Below are 15,919 nucleotides of genomic sequence, written 5' to 3'. Positions count from 1 at the left end.
CTTGGTAAAATTAGCTTAGGCCTAGGTAAAATTTGATTTGGTAAAAGTTATAATAGAATAATAGTGGCGGGAAAATCAGACACGGGCGCATCCTTAAGGGGTATTTGGGGCAATAATTGAAAGAAGTAAATCATTATAATCATTTTACATTTTTACTGCATTTGTCACATAAATCTTATTTCTGACAATCAATTTTTCAATACATACATGTATTCTTGATTTTTGTTTTGGTTTTCTTTATTATTCATAAAGTTTACGCGACTTTTAACTAGAACTATTATTTGACTTTGTTAAAATTAGAGTGAACAAAATTTCTCAAAAATTATATTTTCAAGTTTTCCTAGTTACATTTTGGTGATCCCAAACATCTGATTTGATGAATATTATGGAATATTATACAATTTTCGTATTTATTTAAAACACATTATTTATTACCAAAAAGCACACATTATGCGCTGTTTCATTTAGTTATGTCTCTATCGTTCCAAAGCTTGAGTCACTCTAAAATCTATGAACCATTCATTAATTCAATGTTTGTGAGATGTTTTATTTTTCAAAAGTCGCTATAAATTCTAAACGAAAGCGAAAATCAAAAAAACTTATTTAATATATTCTGTCGGAAATTAAAAAATCTACAACTTTTATATCTGACGATTTTTCAAAAAAAGCAAAAATAGAAAAGATATGACGAAAAAAGTAAAAAATTCATGTCTTTTTGTTTGCGAGATAGAAAATAGAAAAGATATGACGAAAAAAGAAAAAATTTCATGTCTTTTTGTTTGAGAGATGTTTTTTTTCACAAAAGTCGCTATAACTTCTAAACGAAAGCGAAAATCAAAAAAACTTGTTTAATATATTCTGTCGGAAATCAAAAAATCTACAACTTTTATATCTGACGATTTTTCAAAAAAAGCAAAAATAGAAAAGATATGACGAAAAAAATAAAAAATTCATGTCTTTTTGTTTGCGAGATAGAAAATAGAAAAGATATGACGAAAAAAGAAAAAATTTCATGTCTTTTTGTTTGAGAGATGTTTTTTTTCACAAAAGTCGCTATAACTTCTAAACGAAAGCGAAAATCAAAAAAACTTATTTAATATATTCTGTCGGAAATCAAAAAATCTACAACTTTTATATCTGACGATTTTTCAAAAAAAGCAAAAATAGAAAAGATATGACGAAAAAAGCAAAAATTTCATGTCTTTTTGTTTGAGAGATGTTTTTTTTTCACAAAAGTCGCTATAACTTCTAAACGAAAGCGAAAATCAAAAAAACTTTTTTAATATATTCTGTCGGAAATCAAAAAATCTACAACTTTTATACATGACAATTTTTCAAAAAAAGCAAAAATAGAAAAGATATGACGAAAAAAGTAAAAAATTCATGTCTTTGTTTGAGAGATGTTTTTTTTTCACAAAAGTCGCTATAACTTCTAAACGAAAGCGAAAATCAAAAAAACTTATTTAATATATTCTGTCGGAAATTAAAAAATCTACAACTTTTATATCTGACAATTTTTCAAAAAAAGCAAAAATAGAAAAGATATGACGAAAAAAGCAAAATTTCATGTCTTTGAGAGATGTTTTTTTTCACAAAAGTCGCTATAACTTCAAAACGAAAGCGAAAATCAAAAAAACTTATTTAATATATTCTGTCGGAAATCAAAAAATCTACAACTTTTATATATGACAATTTTTCAAAAAAAGCAAAAATAGAAAAGATATGACGAAAAAAGTAAAAATTTCATGTCTTTGTTTGCGAGATGTTTTATTTCACAAAAGTCGCTATAACTTCTAAACGAAAGCGAAAATCAAAAAAACTTATTTAATATATTCTGTCGGAAATTAAAATACAAATGTGTAACTATATATTTATTTGATTTATTCATATCAAACAAATTATTTATTTAAAGAAAAATTTGTATTTCTAAGAGCCAATTTTTCAATCTTCTAATAAACAGTCAGTTAACTGTTCGACGAATAAAGTTATTAGGCTCATAAACAATCAGATAAAAACATTGAATTTTTCAATCAAGAATAATTTATTCTACAGAATAACAAAAAAAAATTGTCAAATTCAAAAATATTTAAAATTAAACGTCATTTTTTCTCATGATTGTTTTTGCTTTCTTGTGTTCCACTGTATTTTTTTCAAAATTCTTTCAAAACAGCTTTGCCAACTGACACAATATTTTTGTTGAGATTATTCCTTAGAATAATTTTTATTCGTCTCTGAAAGAAGCAGATATTTTTTTCTTAGGAATAAGCTATATCTGCCTGTTGAAAAATTGATTTTTTCTCTATCCTTAGGAATAAGTACTAACTGACTGTTTAACTGACTATTGAAAAATTGGCCCTAAATAATTTAATTAATTACAGACATTTATTTATTTTCGCACTTTTGGAGGGAAAATTGCCTTAGTTCTAGGTAAAATTAGCTTAGGCCTAAGGTAACCAAGAAATTTTGAAATTTTTGCCGGGAATATTACGTTAGGCCTAGGTAAAATTTGCTTAGGCCCTAGGTAAAAAATTCTTTCAATCAAACCATGATGGCCGATCAACAACAATAACGAAATTTCGTTGAAAGTGAAAAAAAAAAAACATTTTTTGATAATTATTAAAAAACGAAAAAAATATGTGTGTTTTCGTTTTTTTTTATGGTATACATGCCTATACAAAGGAAAAAAAAAAAAAACCCAAAAATTTATTATTATTTTTCAATAATCGTTTTAGTCATTGAAGTGTTTTCTTTTTTTTTTAATTGAAGAAAAAATGAAAACATTTCATTCTTTTTGGCGCAAAAAGCAATTTTCCCAAAAAAAAAATTAGCTTAGGCCTAAGGTAATATTACGTTAGGCCTAGGTAAAATTTGCTTAGGCCCTAGGTAAAAAATTCTTTCAATCAAACCATGATGGCCGATCAACAACAATAACGAAATTTCGTTGAAAGTGAAAAAAAAAACATTTTTTGATAATTATTAAAAAACGAAAAAAATATGTGTGTTTTCGTTTTTTTTTTATGGTATACATGCCTATACAAAGGAAAAAAAAAAAAAAAACACAAATTTATTAATGTTTTTCAATAATCGTTTTAGTCATTGAAGTGTTTTCTTTTTTTTTTAATTGAAGAAAAAAGGAAAACATTTCATTCTTTTTGGCGCAACAAGCAATTTTCCCAAAAAAAAAATTAGCTTAGGCCTAAGGTAATATTACGTTAGGCCTAGGTAAAATTTGCTTAAGCCCTAGGTAAAAAATTCTTTCAATCAAACCATGATGGCCGATCAACAACAATAACGAAATTTCGTTGAAAGTGAAAAAAAAAAAACATTTTTTGATAATTATTAAAAAACGAAAAAAATATGTGTGTTTTCGTTTTTTTTTATGGTATACATGCCTATACAAAGGAAAAAAAAAAAAAACCCAAAAATTTATTATTATTTTTCAATAATCGTTTTAGTCATTGAAGTGTTTTCTTTTTTTTTTAATTGAAGAAAAAATGAAAACATTTCATTCTTTTTGGCGCAAAAAGCAATTTTCCCAAAAAAAAAATTAGCTTAGGCCTAAGGTAATATTACGTTAGGCCTAGGTAAAATTTGCTTAGGCCCTAGGTAAAAAATTCTTTCAATCAAACCATGATGGCCGATCAACAACAATAACGAAATTTCGTTGAAAGTGAAAAAAAAAAACATTTTTTGATAATTATTAAAAAACGAAAAAAATATGTGTGTTTTCGTTTTTTTTTTATGGTATACATGCCTATACAAAGGAAAAAAAAAAAAAAACACAAATTTATTAATGTTTTTCAATAATCGTTTTAGTCATTGAAGTGTTTTCTTTTTTTTTTAATTGAAGAAAAAAGGAAAACATTTCATTCTTTTTGGCGCAACAAGCAATTTTCCCAAAAAAAAAATTAGCTTAGGCCTAAGGTAATATTACGTTAGGCCTAGGTAAAATTTGCTTAAGCCCTAGGTAAAAAATTCTTTCAATCAAACCATGATGGCCGATCAACAACAATAACGAAATTTCGTTGAAAGTGAAAAAAAAAAAAACATTTTTTGATAATTATTAAAAAACGAAAAAAATATGTGTGTTTTCGTTTTTTTTTATGGTATACATGCCTATACAAAGGAAAAAAAAAAAAAACACAAATTTATTATTATTTTTCAATAATCGTTTTAGTCATTGAAGTGTTTTCTTTTTTTTTTAATTGAAGAAAAAATGAAAACATTTCATTCTTTTTGGCGCAAAAAGCAATTTTCCCAAAAAAAAAATTAGCTTAGGCCTAAGGTAAAATTACCTTAGTCCTAGGTAAAAGTCTAACATAAATTGCCTTAGTCCTAAGCTAAATTGTGTTAGAAAACTAACATTTGAGGCCCTAGGTAAAATTTTGTTAGGCCTAAGGTAAAATTACCTTAGTTCTAGGTTAAAAAACTAACAAAAATTGCCTTAGTCCTAAGGCAAGTTATGCTCGAAAAATAACATCCATAGAAAAAAATTCACCTTATCTATCTAAGGCAAATTAGCCTATTCTAGGTAAATTTAGCTTAGGATTTTCGAGCATAAATTGCCTTAGAACTAAGGCAAGTTATGCTCGAAAACTAACATTCATAGAAAAAATTTTGCCTCAGGCGTCTAAGGCAATTTTACACCGACTTTTTCTCTGGGTGTAGAAGGAACAAATTGGCTCCTAGATTTAACGAGCATAAGGTTGTTAAGAACCATAAAATAACAATAACTTCAAATAAACGCAAAGTCCATAAACAAAAAATAAGAAAGAAACCAAAAAGAAAAGTTTCAGCTTGTTCAAATAAATACTAATAAAACAAGAACAAAAATATCTCTCAAATTATTTTAGTTTCATATCGCGGCGATCCGTCTCCATTGCAGCAAACAATTATGATCATTCATTTTTGATTAACAGATTATGCTCTTGATTTAAAAGTTTAATTTTTTTTTTCTCTCTTATTTTTAAAACTTTTTATGAACTTCAAACTTTATTGAATTTGAATAAAAATCCAATCCTTATCCCTTATACCGATAAATGTGTTCATTTTGACAAACTCTGCTAATCAACTTTTATATAATAACATATCATCAACGAAGAAGCTGCTTTTATGAAATAATATTATGAACTTTATTCATTTATTCATTAAGTTCATACTCGCAAGGGAGGAGTTACATATGTACAAATGTACATATCCACAGAACAAGACTGGGATTATTTAAAGCCAATATAATAAATATGTTAAACTTAACTTTGTTCCTATAATTATGTTTTAAACTTAATTTTATATTAGTATACTTTTTTAAAAATGTCTATGAAAATTTATTAACAAATATTAATTACTTGAGAATAGACTCAATTTAAAATTTTATAAAAATAAATTAAAATTTGAAAAAAATTAAAATTGAATTAAATACTTATTTTGTAAATTTAACAAAATAAATAAATCGTTACTAACGTAACATCTATAACTCACGCAGTGATACCTTCTGGGTAAAATGTGATATTAACCAAACCAACCCATTAAACTTACCGGAGTTAGCTTTTTCTCAGGAACTAGAGAGCTTTTTGAAACGGAACCCTTACTTTTCAAGGCCTTAAAAGATACAACTTAACTCATAAAACAAAAATCGAAAAAAAATTGAATTCTAAAAGGGACATGTTGTTGTGCTTTTCGCTTCTGGAATAAACTTGACCAAATTTTTACGGAGCTTCAACAGTTCCTTTTCGTTTCCCGGATCATTGAGATAGAAATTTGTGAGAATGTGGTCCATAAAACTTTGTTTTTGAATGAAAGAAGCATACCAATATGTTCTTTTGAGAATTCAGTTTTTTTTTTCAATTTTTGTTTTATGAGGTTAGTACGGTATTGTCTTCCCATAAATATGGTAAAATTGTCTTCTTCGAGCTCAATGCAAAGGGTACTTTTGCTAACAAAGTTTTTGATCAAAGAATGGCATTTCCAAATCCAGACTTTTTGGAGTCAATCCGCGATAAAGTGAATTCTTCAAAATGCTTCAATTTTTACTTGCGATATAGGTACTATATACATATCAAGTTATGCATTCGTACAAAAAAAAAAAGTTGAGATAACATTTTTCCATGACATTACGATGGTAGACAATGCCAAAAAAGTGGGTCCCGGAAGTCCGTCTGTCTGTCTGTCTGTCTGTCTGTATAAGGAGCTACAGTCTAAACGGATGGACCGATTGATGTCAAACCTGGTATGCAGCGTTATTTGGCGACTCTCCAGAGTTGTTTCTGGAATTAATTTTTTTGGACCAAAAATAACGGTACTTGTCATATACCGATTTAAGTAAAATTGAAATATCTCAAAAACGGCTCTAACGATTTTGTTTAAAAAATTCAAGTGTTAGTTTAAAGTTAAGGTCTATCTTCTAATGAAAAAATTTTTTTTTGAAAATCATTATTAACGGTACCTGCCATAGAACCGTTCTTTTCAAATCCGATTATCTCCAAAACTACTTATTCGATTTCAACGAAACTTTTTGTGAAGAAGCATTTATATAATTTAAATATAAACCAAAAATAAAATTTTGAAAAAAATAATTTTTGGATTTTGAAAATTTTTTTTTGAAAAATCAAATTTTCGAAAACGGGACATTTAATTTTTTTGAAATTTTGTTTTTAGATGTTGATTAGTTATTTCTACAAAATGGCATACCAATTTTATTTTTAAACTTTTTTTCCAAAAAATTATTTATAAAAAATTAGTTTTTTAAAAAACGGCTCTAACGATTTTGAAAATTTTTTTTCTAAAAATGCATGTTAATATATCAATCAAAACTGCATACTTGTTTTGGAGGGCAATTTAATTTCAGATTTTATTTTATTTTTTTTTTTAAACGAATTTTATTTTTTTTTTCTCCAAATTTCTATATAAAAAGTCTTAAAAATTTAAGCAACTTTAACTCTAAGAGCAAGTTCGTGCGACCCCAGTCGTGCATTTTATTTTTAGTGCATTTTTTGTCCATTTGTGGTAAATTTTGAATAGTATAATTATATTTTTGTGTTTGTATATTTGGTAATTTTTAGTTTCCCGCGATAAATTCAGTTCTCCACAGATTTTTTAACAGACACACAGAAATTATGACTTGCAACAGAAGATGCACTAATTTCAATGTTAAGTTCCGCCGTTTTTCCCACTTTTTTACAAATCGGGGCCTTAACAAGTCTGTCAGTTGTATACGTGCTTGAAACACGTAAAATGCATTACCTTACCTTACCAACGTTGAAAAAGAACGTCTGTCAAAATACTTTTTTCCCTAAAAAATTAGTACTTTTTATACAAAAAATGCAGCCTCGAAGCATAATACCAACTATATGACTGACATTGACCATCATGAGATTCACCATAATATACCTAATAAGTAACCGTCAACTTCCTTATTTTATGTTTAACCGTTACAGATTATTCTCATCAGTTAGAAAAATATTCATTTTGTCAAAATACTTTTTACGACCATTGTAGAGAAGTGGACTTGACCCATATTATTATTCTGAAGGCTTCATATATTTCACTCAATGGTGCAGCAAAGTCTCTGATATTTTGCAAGCCAAACTGTGTTACTTACTGATTCTTACTGGTGAGACCCTTGATATCTGCTGAAGCAATCCATTGTGATACAATGGTTCAACTTGCCAGCACAGTCTGTGATATTTTGTATTTTGTATTACTTGTGGAGGTCCACCGTGATACTTTCTGACCAAAGCCATGATACTTTACTCCGTTACTCGTGATATTTACCGGACCAATTTTTTTATACCTACCTGGGTACTCGAGATACCCACCAGGGAAACATGTCGTACTCACAAGGACAACCAAGACAATCTATTGTACACTTGTGTGTACTTACCAAAGCAAACCACGATACCAACAGGTGTATTACTTGATACTTACGGGGGCAACTGTAATAGGTACTTACCCAGGGCACTCTATAATTACCAAGCCAAGCTTTGACTGAAGAAACCTATGATACTTACTGGAGAACTCGTGATACTTAGCAGAACAACATGTGATACTTCAAGAGAAACTTGTGAGTTGTGCGATGCTTACCGGTCAACCACTGAGGCTTACCTGGGTAAACACTAAACTTACCGGAGCCATCCGCTATACTTACTAGGACAACCTGTGATACTTATTGATATTTACCGGAGCATACCTAACGAGACTAATCCATAATTACGGTGATCATCCGTCCCGGTTTACCCGGGACTGTCCCGTATTTCTACAGCTTGTCCCGGGTTTTTATTTAAGAAACCCGGGACGTATAAGTGTCCCGTATTTTGTAATTTGTCCCGTATTTGGACATTCTCTGATTTTTGTATTCAATATTTTAAATACTTTGTACGGAAAACAAGAAAAGAGTGGCTGGAAATTTAAATTTTTCTAATTTTTCAGATAAAGCATTAAGCCTGGTATGCTGCTGAAGCAAAACGAAAATTTTTCCAACTCTCCAAAGTCAAAAAACTTTTGCTGCAAGACAAATTGCCTGGACAAATAAATGGGAATGACAAACGATTGAAAAATCTTTATATATTCTAGCACAGGTAAGAATTTCGTTACCAAAGCTGCGAAAATTTTCGTTTCGCCTCCAGACTAGGCTTTAGTTTTTTTTTTAAATGTTTGTCAATTATTTAGTTCCAGCTTCTGTTTGCAAGGTTGCAACACCAGGTAAAATATTTTCGAATAAAGAACAACATATAGAAGAATAAAGATACCAGATAAGTTTCAAAACTTTTAAGGAAATGTTAAAAGTTGTGTTAAAGATCATACAATTTCAAAATCATTTAAAATAAAATTAAAATGTTAAAAAACATCTCTCCCGATTTTGATTAAAAAATATTTTTTTTTTGAAGTTATTGTAACGATGAATTACTGAACTACTTTTAAGATAAAAGTCTGAACACACTACCTACTCCTGCAAAGGTAGAAATGTGAACGGACCTTTAGTAATTAAGAAAAATATCTCATTGAACACATCTAAAAATATCCCACTGAACACATCTAAAAATATCTCACTGAACACATCTCAAACTATCCCACTAGACTGGAAGTATGAAGTGCCCTTCCTGGAAAGGAAGTTTCGAGAGACAGGGACGAGAGCCTTCGAGGACGTTCTCGAGTCTCGAGATTCCGGTATAAAAGGCAGCGTAGACACCGACCGGAGACAGTTTAATCTTGAAAGTGAAAGAGTACAGTACAAAGTGAAATAAAGTGTTGCGAATTGTTAGTAGTAAATAAAGTGATTTAAAAGTGTGTTTGTTTGAGCGAATAATAAAAGTAAATTGAGTTGAAATAAAGTGTGTTCTTATTTGAACGGAAATATAAGTGGAAATTAAATAAGTTTTATTGTGAACCCGGAATAAAACATTACATTGGTGTCAGAAAAGTGGAATAAAACTTATTTATTTGTGCGAATCAGATAATTTCGCGAATAAAATAAAAAGTGCGCGTGTGTTTTAACAATAAACAAAGTGTAAAACATTTTGAAATAAGTAAAAGTGCTCGCGTTTTGAAAAGTTAAAATGGGTAAAACACTAAATCAGTTAAGTTTGACTGAGTTGAAGGCGGAATTGACTAAGCGAAGTCTTCCTACTGCTGGATCGAAAAATGATCTCATTATTCGTCTACAGGATTATTTAACCCAGAAAAACGAAGATTTGGATACATTTCAATTCGAGGTTGAAATGATAGAAGAACGAGTAAGTACTAGTTCCGATATGTCATCCATGATGGCTGTTCTCCTTGCAAAATTTGAAGAACAGAAAGAACAAATTGAGACACAACGCAAGGAACAGAGAGACCAAATGGAAAAACAACGTACCGAGCAAAGGAGTGAACAACAGAGTGTTCTCGAACAAATGGAAAAACAACGTACCGAGCAAAAGAGTGAACAACAGAATCTTCTCGAAAAATTAGATGAACAGAAAAACATCATCCAAGGTAAGCTTGACGCGATCGAGAACAAGTTCGTTGCTATTGATGCTTCCATCAAATGCGTTGAAAAGCAATCTCAAGAAAAGTTCGAGAAAGTTGAAGAAAAACTCGAGAAAGTAGAAGGAAAGTTCGAGAAAGTGGATGACAAGTTTGAAAAAATGGAAGTTAAAATGCAAAGTATTACTGAGGAACTTGACAAGGTTCGGAAAATTAAGATTCGAGAAAGTTCTGGTGAGTACCCAAAGAAGAAGGAAATACATCCACCAACATTTGATGGACAAAGTTCTTGGTCGATCTACAAGAAACAGTTTGAGGCAGCTGCAACAACAAATGGCTGGGATGACGAAGACAAATGTATAGCGCTGACTCTTGCTCTTAGAGGTCCTGCTGCTGAGTTGTTACAAACGTTACCACCAGAAAAGAATGGTAACTTTAACGCTCTTGTCCAGGTCATTGAAAAACGCTTTGGAGATGGCCATATGCAGGAAGTCTTCCGCGTCCAACTCAATACAAGAGTCCAGAAAAGAGGAGAAACTCTGCAACAACTTCAAGCAGATATTGAAAGGTTGGCTCATCTGGCATATCCGACAGCAGGAGACGACATTATCAATCAGTTTGCGACAGAAGCCTTTGTACGTGCTGTATCTGATATAAATCTTCAGCGAGCAATTCGAACAGCTGGAAAACGTTCCCTTCCTGAAGCATTAGCGTTTGCACTGACTATGGAAGCAGCAGAACAGGCTTCTCAAGGCGTTCATCGGGTAAGAGAAGTTGCAGTGGAGGAATGCTCTTGTCAAAAACTCGCGTTCCAAAGAAACCAGCGAGACGGAGCTGCTCGATGCTGGAACTGTAACAAGACAGGACATCTCCAGCGGCAGTGCAGATTGCCACCAAGAAGAACTGCTTGCGAACACTGTGGAAACAGGAATATTGCCCAACAACAGGTAAGCGATACAACTAACACTCATGCTCATCTTGTTTCCCATTCGGGAAACGAGTAAGGACCAACTTCGAGGGGCAGAAGCTGGTTTCTGGTATCGATGGCCCCAGAACCACAATTCAAGTCTCACAGAGTAAACGAGACAACAAAAGTCTGACAGTGGAGGCGACCATAAACAACAAACAACACGTGGCTACAATTGACACCGGTGCCACCGCCTCTATTGTACGAAGAGACTTGGTGAAGATGACATGGCTACATAACACCAACAGCTACCGTCTGAAGACAGCCACAGGAGAAGCAGCAAGGGTGTACGGTGAAGTTCGTCTTACGATCCGTATGGCAGAACTAGAGTTTTCGCATGTGTTTTTGGTGGCAAATATATGTGACGAGTGCATCATTGGAATCGACTTCATGAAGGACCATGAAATCATTTTGGATATAGGTAATCAAGTCCTGAAATACAGAAATGTGGAGATCCCAATGGTCTATGGCAACGAAAATTCAACAACAATTAGAACTGTCATCAAAGAAGACATGTGCCTGCCTCCTTCTTCAGAAGTTTTTGTGTGGACGAAACTAAAGGGGAATATTGGAAGCCATCGATACCTCATGGTTGAGCCAGAAGTTAAACAAAGTTCCCAAAACATCATCATCGGGAAGACTCTTGTGGCACCAAAGAACAACATGGTACCTGTACGCATACTTAACATCAAACCGTACCCAATCAAGCTTAAGAAAGGAGAAGTTGTTGGGCAATGTGAATCTGTGGCCGCAATAACTAAGATCAACGAGGTGGATACACAGATGACTATGAACTCGGAGAAACTAAAGAAACAAATTCTCAAATCAGACAACTTGAGTCAACATCAGCTTAATGTTGCGGGAAGTCTTCTTCACGAATATGCTGATATTTTCTCTTCACCCAGCGGGCAATACGGCCGGACACAACTGGTGCAGCATCAAATCGATACAGGAGATGCTAGGCCGATTCGTCAACCAGCAAGACGTCTCCCGTTGGCCAAACAAGGTGAAGTTGAAGAAATGATAACAACAATGAAGAAAGACGGGCTAATCGAAAATTCCAAAAGCCCTTGGGCATCACCGGTAGTTATCGTCAAAAAGAAGGATGGAAGCACTCGATTTTGTGTCGACTACCGCAGGCTGAATGATGTGACGAAGAAAGACAGCTACCCACTGCCAAGAATCAGCGATACTCTAGATGCAATGGAAGGAGCACAATGGTTTTCGACTTTGGATTTGAAGAGTGGCTACTGGCAGGTAGAAATCCATCCAGAAGATCGGGAGAAGACGGCTTTCTCCACAGGAAATGGTCTGTGGCAGTTTAATGTCATGCCGTTTGGGCTATGCAATGCCCCAGCTACTTTTGAGCGCTTAATGGAGTGCGTTTTAAATGGATTAACCTGGAAATCTTGCCTAGTCTATTTGGATGATGTCATCGTTTATGGGAAAACATTTGATGACCATTGTGAAAACCTAAAGGCTGTATTCCAAAGGCTACGAGAAGCACATCTTAAGTTGAATCCAAAGAAATGTGCACTTTTCAAGACCGAGGTTAAATATTTGGGGCATATCATCTCATCCCAAGGAGTGAAGACTGATCCTGAAAAGGTTGACACTGTGAAGAACTGGCCAACCCCTCAGGACAAGCATCAACTTCGGAGTTTCCTCGGTCTGGCAACGTACTATCGACGATTTGTGAAGGATTTTGCGAGAATCGCCAAAAGCTTGCACCAACTTACGGAGAAGGGTAAACCCTTTAAATGGTCAGGTGAGTGTGAGAAAAGCTTTCAGGAACTGAAGCTGCGGTTATGTGAAGCTCCTGTGCTGGCCTATCCGACTCCAGGCAAACAATTCATCATTGACGCAGATGCAAGTAATGTTGGAGTTGGTGCTGTTTTATCGCAAGTTCATGACGGAGAAGAAAAGGTCGTTGCCTATTTCAGCAAGGTACTCTCGAAACAAGAAAGAAACTATTGCGTGACCAGAAGGGAACTTCTAGCTCTGGTATTGGCAACAAAGCACTTCCATAAGTACATCTATGGACAGAAGTTCCTTCTTCGCACAGATCATGGTGCACTAAATTGGCTTTTGAACTTCAAAAATCCAGAGGGTCAAGTAGCAAGATGGATCGAGATACTTCAGACGTATCAATGTCAGATTCAACATCGAAGAGGAAAACTGCATTCAAATGCAGACGCATTATCTCGACGCCCGTGCAAGCAAGACTGCAAACATTGCACACGACTAGAAGAAAAGGAAGTTGTCGCTGTTAGAAGAACGAGAGCTGATCCCATTTGCGGCTGGAGTAATGAAGAACTCAGAATGGCCCAACAGGAAGATTCGGACATCGAACCCATCCTTGCATGGAAGGAACATCAAGAGAAACCAGAATGGGCCGACATCTCCGACCGAAGCCCCACTCTAAAAGCATATTGGGCACAATGGGACTCACTTCATGTGCAAGAAGGGCTACTCAGGCGTAAGTGGGAATCCGCAGATGGTAAATCCTATGTAATGCAGCTAGTCGTACCTCAGTCAAAGGTAAATGATGTTCTCCGAGAGATGCACGGTGGAACTTCTGGAGGCCATTTAGGCATCAACAAGACGCTGGAAAAGCTACGACAGCAATTCTACTGGTTACGTATGAGAGAAGACGTTGAAAAGTGGTGCCGAAAATGTGATACTTGTGCCGCTAGCAAAGGACCAGCTAGAAAAATCCAAAGCAAGATGCAGCAGTACAATGTGGGTGCACCTTTTGAGAGAATTGCAATAGACGTAGCAGGTCCTTTTCCCGAAACCAACAACGGAAATCGATACATCCTTGTAGTGATGGACTACTTCAGCAAATGGCCTGAGGCATTTGCCATTCCAAACCAGGAAACCAAAACAGTTGTGGATAAGATTGTCTTTCATTGGGTGAGCAGGTTCGGAGTACCCATGGAACTTCATTCCGACCAAGGAAGGAACTTCGAATCTAAGATTTTTCAAGAGGTTTGCTCACTCCTTGGCATCAAGAAGACGCGAACAACACCGCTTCATCCACAATCTGATGGGATGGTTGAGCGATTTAACAGGACACTTAAGGAACACCTGTCAAAAGTAGTCAATGATAATCAACGAGACTGGGACCGACATATTCCATTATTCTTGATGGCTTATAGAAGTGCAACACATAGTTCTACTGGACATACACCATCGGAAGTCCTATTTGGCTCAACAATACGTCTGCCAAGTGAGATAAAATTTGGAAGTGTTCCAAACGAGCCACATGAAATGGATGAGTACGTAGATAACCTGAAAGGAACACTGGCTGACATTCACCAACGGACAAGGACAAATATAAAAGCGTCTAGTGACAGGATGAAAACAAGATATGACGCACGAGCGACAGCAACAGGGTTTCAAGAAGGAGAACTTGTGTGGTTTTACAATCCCCACCGACAAAAGGGACTATCACCGAAGCTACAACAAAACTGGGAAGGCCCTTACACAGTAATAACCAGAATTAACGACGTGGTTTACCGTATACAAAGAGGGGTAAGAGGCAAACTTAAGGTAGTTCATTGTGACCGTTTACATCGTTATAATGGTGATAGAAGCAATGGAGTTGTTCGGGACGAACAATCCTAAGAGGGGGGCAATGTAACGATGAATTACTGAACTACTTTTAAGATAAAAGTCTGAACACACTACCTACTCCTGCAAAGGTAGAAATGTGAACGGACCTTTAGTAATTAAGAAAAATATCTCATTGAACACATCTAAAAATATCCCACACTGAACACATCTCAAAATATCCCACTAGACTGGAAGTATGAAGTGCCCTTCCTGGAAAGGAAGTTTCGAGAGACAGGGACGAGAGCCTTCGAGGACGTTCTCGAGTCTCGAGATTCCGGTATAAAAGGCAGCGTAGACACCGACCGGAGACAGTTTAATCTTGAAAGTGAAAGAGTACAGTACAAAGTGAAATAAAGTGTTGCGAATTGTTAGTAGTAAATAAAGTGATTTAAAAGTGTGTTTGTTTGAGCGAATAATAAAAGTAAATTGAGTTGAAATAAAGTGTGTTCTTATTTGAACGGAAATATAAGTGGAAATTAAATAAGTTTTATTGTGAACCCGGAATAAAACATTACATTATTAACGGACATTATTATAAAACCATTTTCTTGATTTCTGATTTCGTAAACGACTTAATCGATTTCAACAAAAAAGCTCCCATAAAATCGTTTAGGAAATCTTGATATCAAAATAAAGAAAAATTATAAAAAACTCATTTAAAAAAAAAATTAATTATCAAATCAATATTTTCAAATCGATCCAGCGAATTTTTGTATCTGTCCCGGGTTTCGCTTCCAGAAATATGATCACCGTATCCATAATACTTTCCAGAGCGATTGGAGAAACCCGTTTTACTTACCGGAGCAACCTGTGAAACCTTCCAAGGAAACATTTGATACTTAAATTGGACAACCCCTCATAATAACAAAGGCTTTAACTAACGTTTAATTTGTTTTTTTTTTTTTTTTTTATTATTATTATTATTATTATTAGGTATGATCTGCGCGCAATAAAGAGTTTTGGTTACCCTTAATGTTAGTAATCAAATTGAGGGCATTCGGTTTCAAAGAAAATACCAATTCACATTGATTTTGAAGCTTTGAACATTTGATTGGGAGGGAAAAACCCGCACATGCATTAAACATTCTCGTAGTACGACACGAATAAAGAAAGACTATCTAGAACAGGGATGGCGAACCAATGGCACGCGTGCACGCAATAAAACTTTTCCGGCACGTCACCAATTAAGTAATCCAATTGCCATTATTTGAGCGACATTCAATGATTTTCCAGTAAAATTTTTCTTGAGATTTTGTAAAACTGTAAAAATCTCTTCTTCTCAAAAGCCGATAATCACGTTCTGAAGAACGGATTGAATTTACACGAAAAACCAGACGAAGTAAAATTAACTGAACAGTTTTTTATCGGTAGGTA

The sequence above is a fragment of the Episyrphus balteatus genome, chromosome 3, assembly GCF_945859705.1.
Source record: "Episyrphus balteatus chromosome 3, idEpiBalt1.1, whole genome shotgun sequence".
NCBI classification, from domain to species: domain Eukaryota; kingdom Metazoa; phylum Arthropoda; class Insecta; order Diptera; family Syrphidae; genus Episyrphus; species Episyrphus balteatus.
Note: the sequence above shows the minus strand (reverse complement) of the source record.